The sequence below is a fragment of the Apium graveolens genome, chromosome 9 (assembly GCF_009905375.1).
Source record: "Apium graveolens cultivar Ventura chromosome 9, ASM990537v1, whole genome shotgun sequence".
NCBI lineage: Eukaryota > Viridiplantae > Streptophyta > Magnoliopsida > Apiales > Apiaceae > Apium > Apium graveolens.
The window spans coordinates 228,404,572-228,411,694 of NC_133655.1; the positions used below are offsets into that span (position 1 = coordinate 228,404,572).

At 42.5% G+C, this 7,123-nt stretch overlaps 1 non-coding gene across 1 annotated transcript; it reads right to left on the bottom strand.

Moving 5' to 3' along the window:
• Positions 1-277: 277 nt before the first annotated feature.
• Positions 278-384, bottom strand: LOC141687732 (small nucleolar RNA R71). Its single transcript, XR_012561217.1, has one exon. It is a non-coding gene; the product is annotated as a small nucleolar RNA R71 (small nucleolar RNA).
• Between the last annotated feature and the right edge of the window lie 6,739 nt (positions 385-7,123).

Below are 7,123 nucleotides of genomic sequence, written 5' to 3' on the forward strand. Positions count from 1 at the left end.
CAAGCCGGGCACTATTCAGATGGTGCAGAATTCTGTTTCTTTTGGAGGTGCTGCTACTGAAGATCCCAACATGCACATCAGGAATTTTGTTGAGATCTGTAGTACTTTCAAATATAATGGTGTGACTGATGAGGCTATCAAACTGAGGCTTTTCCCATTCTCACTGAGGGATAAAGCTAAGGACTGGTTACATTCTGAACCAGATGGGTCCATCACTACTTGAAAAGATCTTGCACAGAAGTTTCTGGTGAAGTTCTATCTAATGGCGAAAACTGCGGCTATGAGGAGTGCTCTTACTCAGTTTGAGCAGCAACCTACAGAATCTATGTGCGAAGCTTGGGAGCGTTACAAGGAGATGTTGAGAAAGTGTCCACATCATGGTATGCCTGATTGGATGGTGATCACTAGTTTCTATAATGGTTTGGGGGCCCAATCTCGGCCCATGCTCGATGCAGCAGCTGGAGGCGCCTTGTGGGCAAAAAGCTATACCGAGGCTTATAATCTTATTGAGACTATGGCTGCAAATGAGCATCAAAACCCTACTCAAAGGATGATGCTGAGAAGGTAGCAGGTATTCTGGAAGTTGATGCAGCTACATCTATTGCAGCGCAGCTCCAAGCGCTGTCTATGAAGGTCGATTCTTTAGCCACATATGGAGTCAATCAGATAGCTATGGTCTGTGAGCTTTGTGCAGGTCTCATACTATGGATCAGTGTTCTCTTGTTAGTGAATCTGTTCAGTATGTGAACAATTATCAGCGACCGCAACAGCCTGTGCCAGCTACTTATCATCCTAACAACAGGAATCATCCAAATTTCAGCTGGAGTAATAATCAGAATGCTATTCAGCAACCATATCAGCAAGGCGTAAGTAAACAGTTTTATCCACCTGGATTCCAGCAACCACCGCAGTATGCTCAAAGACAATCATATCCTTAACAAGGAGGTGCAGCTCCACCATCTAGTGCTGATTTTGAGGAACTTAAGCTGTTGTGCAAAAGTCAGGCGGTTTCTATCAAGACCTTGGAAAATCAAATCGGTCAAATAGCCAATGCAGTGCTCAATCGTCAACCTGGCACACTTCCCAGTGATACTGAAGTGCCAGGCAGAAAGGAAGCTAAAGAGCAAGTCAAGGCTATTACCTTAAGGTCTGGAAAAGTTGTTGATGCTGAAAAAGCAAAAGACGGAGAAGCTGAAGTTGGCGAAGAAGAAAAGCAAAAGGAGAAAGCGGCGGAATCAAGGAAGACTACTGTTGAACACACTCTGCCTGAGGGTAATACAGGGGAGAAACAGCTCTATCCTCCACCACCTTTCCCTAAGAGATTACATCAACAAAAGCTGGATAAGCAGTTTGGTAAGTTTCTGGAGGTGTTCAAGAAACTTCACATCAATATACCTTTCGCTGAGGCTCTGGAGCAAATGCCTAGTTATGCAAAATTTATGAAGATTATACTTTCAAGGAAGGTGAAACTGGATGACCTTGAGACCGTTGCTCTAATTGAAGAGTGCAGTGCTATGCTGCAACAAAAATTACCTCCAAAGCTTAAAGATCCAGGTAGCTTCACCATTCCTTGCACCATTGGCAAGTTGTCTTTTGACAAGTGCCTGTGTGGTTTGGGAGCAAGCATCAATCTGATGCCGTTGTCTATCTTCAAAAAGTTGAATTTGCCTAATCCAAAGCCCACCTACATGTCTCTACAATTGGCTGATCATTCTATTACATACCCACGAGATATAGTGGAGGATGTGCTAGTAAAGGTGGATAAGCTCTTCTTTCCAGCAGACTTTCTTATTCTGGAGTTCGAGGAAGATAAGAAGATTCCTATAATCTTGGGGAGACCTTTGTTGGCTACAGGCCGTACCTTGATAGATGTGCAGAAATGTGAACTTACTATGAGGGTGCAGGATCCGGATGTAACATTCAATGTATTCAAAGCGATGAAATTCCCTACAGAAGATGAGGAGTTCTTAAAGGTGGACTTGATTGATTCTGCGGTTACTTCAGAACTTGATCATATGCTAATGTCTGATGCATTAGAGAAAGCCTTAGTGGGGGACTTTGACAGTGATGATGAGGATGGCAATGAGCAACTACAATATCTAAATGCTTCTCCTTGGAGGCGAAAGCTAGACATGCCGTTTGAATCTCTTGGTACTTCTGACCTCAAAAATGCTGAAGGAAAGCTCAAACCATCTATTGAGGAAGCACCTACCTTGGAGCTTAAACCATTGCCTGAATACTTGAGGTATGCTTTTTTAGGTGATGCATCTACTTTACCTGTTATTATTGCATCTGACCTTTCAGGTAGTGAGGAGGACAAGCTCTTGAGGATCTTGAGAGAATTCGAATCGGCTATCGGATGGACTATAACAGACATCAAGGGGATCAACCCTTCGTACTGCATGCATAAAATTTTGCTAGAGGAGGGTAGTAAGCCGACTGTTGAGCAACAGCGAAGACTTAATCCTATCATGAAGAAGTGGTGAAGAAAGAAATTCTGAAGTGGATGGATGCAGGAATCATATATCCCATTTCTGACAGTTCTTGGGTGAGCCCCGTGCAATGTGTACCTAAGAAAAGAGGTATTACTGTGGTAGAAATTAAGTTCTTGGGTGCTCTTGCTATAGGAATTTGAGTTAGAAATTAAGGATCGAAAAGGTACTGAGAATCAAGTAGCTGGCCATCTCTCCAGATTGGAGAATCCTGATTCTACTTCACATGATAAGACATTGATCAACGAATCTTTTCCGGATGAGCAGTTGTTCGCAGTTCAGGAGGAAGAGCCATAGTTCGCAGATATTGTGAATTATCTTGTCAGCAATATAATGCCTCCTAATATGAGTACAGCTCAAAAGAAGAAGTTTCTGCATGAGGTGAAGTGGTATATGTGGGATGAACCGTATTTGTTTAGACAGGGAGCTGACCAGATCATCAGGAGATGTATCCCATTCTGTGAGACGGAGGGGATATTACGAGACTGCCACTCCACAGTTTATGGTGGACATTATGGTGGTGAGAAGACGACAACTCGTATTCTGCAAGCATGTTTTTTCTGGCCTACTTTGTTTAAGGATGCTCATCAGTTCGTTTTAAGGTATGATCGTTGCCAAAGAATGGGGAATCTTATGAGGAAGGATGAGATGCTGTTAAATGTGATGCTTGAAGTCGAGGTTTTTGATGTTTGGGGAATCGATTTCATGGGGCCATTTGTCTCGCCCTGCAATAATCAGTACATCTTGCTGGCAGTCGATTATGTCTCAAAATGGGTAGAAGTCAAGGCTCTACCGACGAATGATGCAAAGGTAGTGGTGAATTTTCTTCATAAGCAGATTTTCACAAGGTTTGGAACGCCGCGAGTAATCATAAGTGATGAGGGGTTGCATTTCTACAACCGTAAGTTCACTTCTATGATGCAGTGCTACAATGTGAATCATCGTGTTGCTACTGCCTATCATCCGCAAACTAATGGTCAAGCAGAAGTGTATAATAGAGAGATTAAGCACATGTTAGAGAAGGTTGTTTGTCCGTCAAGGAAAGATTGGTCTTTGAAGCTCGATGAAGCTGTTTGGGCTTACAGAACAGCATACAAGACTCCACTTGGGATGTCCCCGTTTCAACTTGTTTATGGTAAGGGATGTCATTTACCTGCGGAGCTTGAGCATAAGGCTTATTGGGCGCTGAAGAAGTTGAACCTTGATCTAGATGCAGCTGGAAAGAAGCTAATGCTTCAGTTAAATGAACTTGATAAATTTCAACTCCAAGCGTACGAGAACAACAAAATGTACAAGGAAAAAAGTGAAAAGGTGGCTCAACAGGAAGCTATATCCTAAGTCATTTGTGCCGGGGCAGCAAGTTCTTTTATTCAACTCTCGTCTCTGACTTTTTCCTGGAAAGTTGAAATCAAGGTGGTCTGGACCTTTTATTGTCAAAACTGTGTTTCCACATGGAGCGGTGGAGATTTTTTAGAATGATTCGGACTAAGCATTCAAGGTTAATGGTCAGCGTTTGAAGCGTTACTATGGGGACATGGCAACCCGGGAAGTGGTTAGTGCCGTTTTATTGACAACTTGAGTAAGGTACGCTACGTCAAGCTAATGACGAAAAAGAAGCGCTTCTTGGGAGGCAACCCATGATTTGTTGTTATAGGCACCCTTAGAAGTTCGTAACCTATCCAAAACCACAAAAAATCAGAAAAATAGCGCAAGAAAATTATTTTTCCAGAAGACCCCTGAGCGCCCGCTCAGCTCTGCTGAGTGACCGCTCAGCAAGCTGAGCGTCCGCTCAGCTTTGATGAGCGACCGCTCAGGGCCCGACTGGCGGAATTTTTTTTAAGCTTTAGGAAAAAACCAAAAAAAATCAAAAAAATCAAAAATCAAAACACAAACCCACTACGCACAAATTATCTTCCCATTACCCACGTTTTTAACCCTCAAACCCACTCCTAATCAAATTTTAACCTAATCTCTACCCTATATATACATACAACTATTCCATATACTCCCCCATACAGTTTCAAACCTTAAACTCTCTCTCATATTCAAAAACACAATTCTTAAGCACTTTTTCTCAGTTTCAATGACACCCAAGAGATCCAGGACTATTGATAGCAGCAACACTGTTCCTACTGCTGATTCTTCAAGAGGTACTACTGCGAGGCCTCGCTTGTTTGATAGGGCTGCTGAGGAGGAGTATACTAGGCTTCTGGGTAAGCTGATTTTGAAGGAGAGGGGATTCTTACCATCGGGGAGGGATGGCGAGTTGTTGCCAATGATTGCTGAGAAAGGTTGGATTGCTTTCTGTGAGTCACCAGAGGCAGTTCCGATGAGCGTGGTTCGCGAGTTCTATGCGAATGCGAAGACTGAAAAGAATGGGTTTTCTATTGTGCGGGGGATAACGGTGGATTATCACCCTGAGGCGATTCGCCGTGTGATTGGGCAGCGACAGAAGAAGCCCACGAAGGAGAATTAGAACGAGAAGACTGCTGAATATTTTAACTTAGATTTGATTTGTGCCACTCTCTATAGGTCGGGCACGGTTTGGACGTTCAAGACTGGGACTAACGAGTATCTTCATTTTCCGGCGATTGTGATGAATAGGTATGCCCGTGCCTGGAATGCCTTTATTTGTGCTAATATTCTGCCTACTTCACATGCACATGAGGTTACAGTTGAGCGAGCACAGTTGTTATGGGGTATTTTGAATGAGGAGTACTATGTGGACCTTGGTGAGTTCATCTACTAAGGAATTCTAAAATTTTTTAGGGGAGCGAAGCACATGAACATCCCTTATGCATCTACTGTTACAAAGCTTTGCCGTGCAGTGGGAGTTTAGTGGCCTTCTCACGAGCAGTTGCAGCTGCCGGCCGCTCCTATTGATTCCGGGACTCAGAATGCGATGTAGGTGTGGACTGGTGGAGAGCCCGAGGAGCATGGGCTGGGTTATCGTCTTCCAGGAGGGCGTCCAGCACGCGGTGCTACCATGGCGAGACCAGGGCGTGATGAGGCAGGTTCTTCTAGAGCTCAGGAGGGTGTTGGGATGGCTGATGCCCAGTATAGGAGGCTGTCGAGGAGGATGAATGCTATGTACGTGACGCAGAGCAGGTTTGCTCAGGAGCTCACCCTTGCGCTTGGGACTGCTTTTAGAGGCCTTGGAGCCGACATCCAGTGGCCCGTTTTTGGTGAGGACTCTGCGTATCCGCCTCCTGATACTCCACCCTCTAAGGGTGATGATGATGATGATCTCTCCGAGTAGGTATACCCTGTGTTCCTTTCTACTACCTTCACTGGGGACAGTGAAGATTTTAAGTTTGGGGGTGATAGTTAAGGAATATTTTGCGTGTGTGTCATATAGTTGCATATTTATGATAGTTTAGTTCATATAATTACATATTTTTGTCATATAGTTTTTTTTTTGTTTTTTTTATAGCTTTATTTATCATGTCATGTAGCTCACGCACATACCATGATCCCTTTTGCGTTGCTTTACCAATTGATTTGTGATGTTAATGCGAGTGTAGTGATAGCGTTAAAGGATGTTGAGTCTTGTAGGTTGATGTGCATGCTAGAAACACTTGTAATTTCACTAAGTCTTAGAGAATGCTTAAGGACTAGATTGATGTCATGGTTTGATGGTTTTCAAGGTTAATCTATTGATAATGCTTAGAATTTATAATAGGTTCTTAGTGATAAAAGGCATGAAAAGAAAAATTGGAGTAAAAAGTGGAATTCATTGCTAATTGTGGCTAGGCGTCAAATGGCTAGTAGCCGGCTCGTATTTTTATGCGAGTAGTCTAGGGTTGAGCAAGATGGAGCGAAACGCACTTGCTCAGAAATTTTGAAGAAAAAACAAAAAAAACAAATAAAAAAAGAAGAAAAGAAAAAAAAATAGAGAGTTAATGCATAATTGATCACGAGTGGGCTCTTTGGTATTCGAGTTATTAAGTTCTTAGGGTACTTTGTGCCTAGTGACCTAAGGCTTTTATAGTCTGGGATCCGCTAACCTAACGCTCGCTACATGGATGCCATTGTATAAGTCTTTTGTGGACCTCACTCATTGCACGGTCAAATAAGCATTTGTTTGTTGTGTTAAATAAAAAGCATAATTCCGTAATAAGCTCCAGTAATCTTGAAGTGTTATAAGTCATTTTGTGCCTAGAATTTTATTCTTCGTATAATCATGTGATTACCTTGAGGATAGTCGAGTTATGATAATTAATCTAGTTTCGAAGCATATCTGTTAAGTGTCCGCACACACCACGTTTCCGGCTGTATGTTAGTTTGCATGATTTGATTGATCTTTATTCGCCTAATTGCATTTGTTGAGATGTCGAAAGTTGGTTGGTTTGGTCGTAGTAAGAGGGATCGCTGCATTTTATATAGATTGCATTCATGCATGTTTTTGTTTTGTTTTTGAGTCTGTGACGCTTGAGGACAATCATCGATTTAAGTTTGGGGGTGTGATAAGTGGCATTTTATACCACTTAGAACGTCTTATAATGGCTTGAATTGATGTCTTGAAGTCAAGTATTTTGTGTATTTGATGCGTTTTTCTAGTATTTGTGCATTTCAGGGTATTACTTGCGTTTGTAGAGAGATTTCATCAAGAATAAGCCTTGGCATGTGTT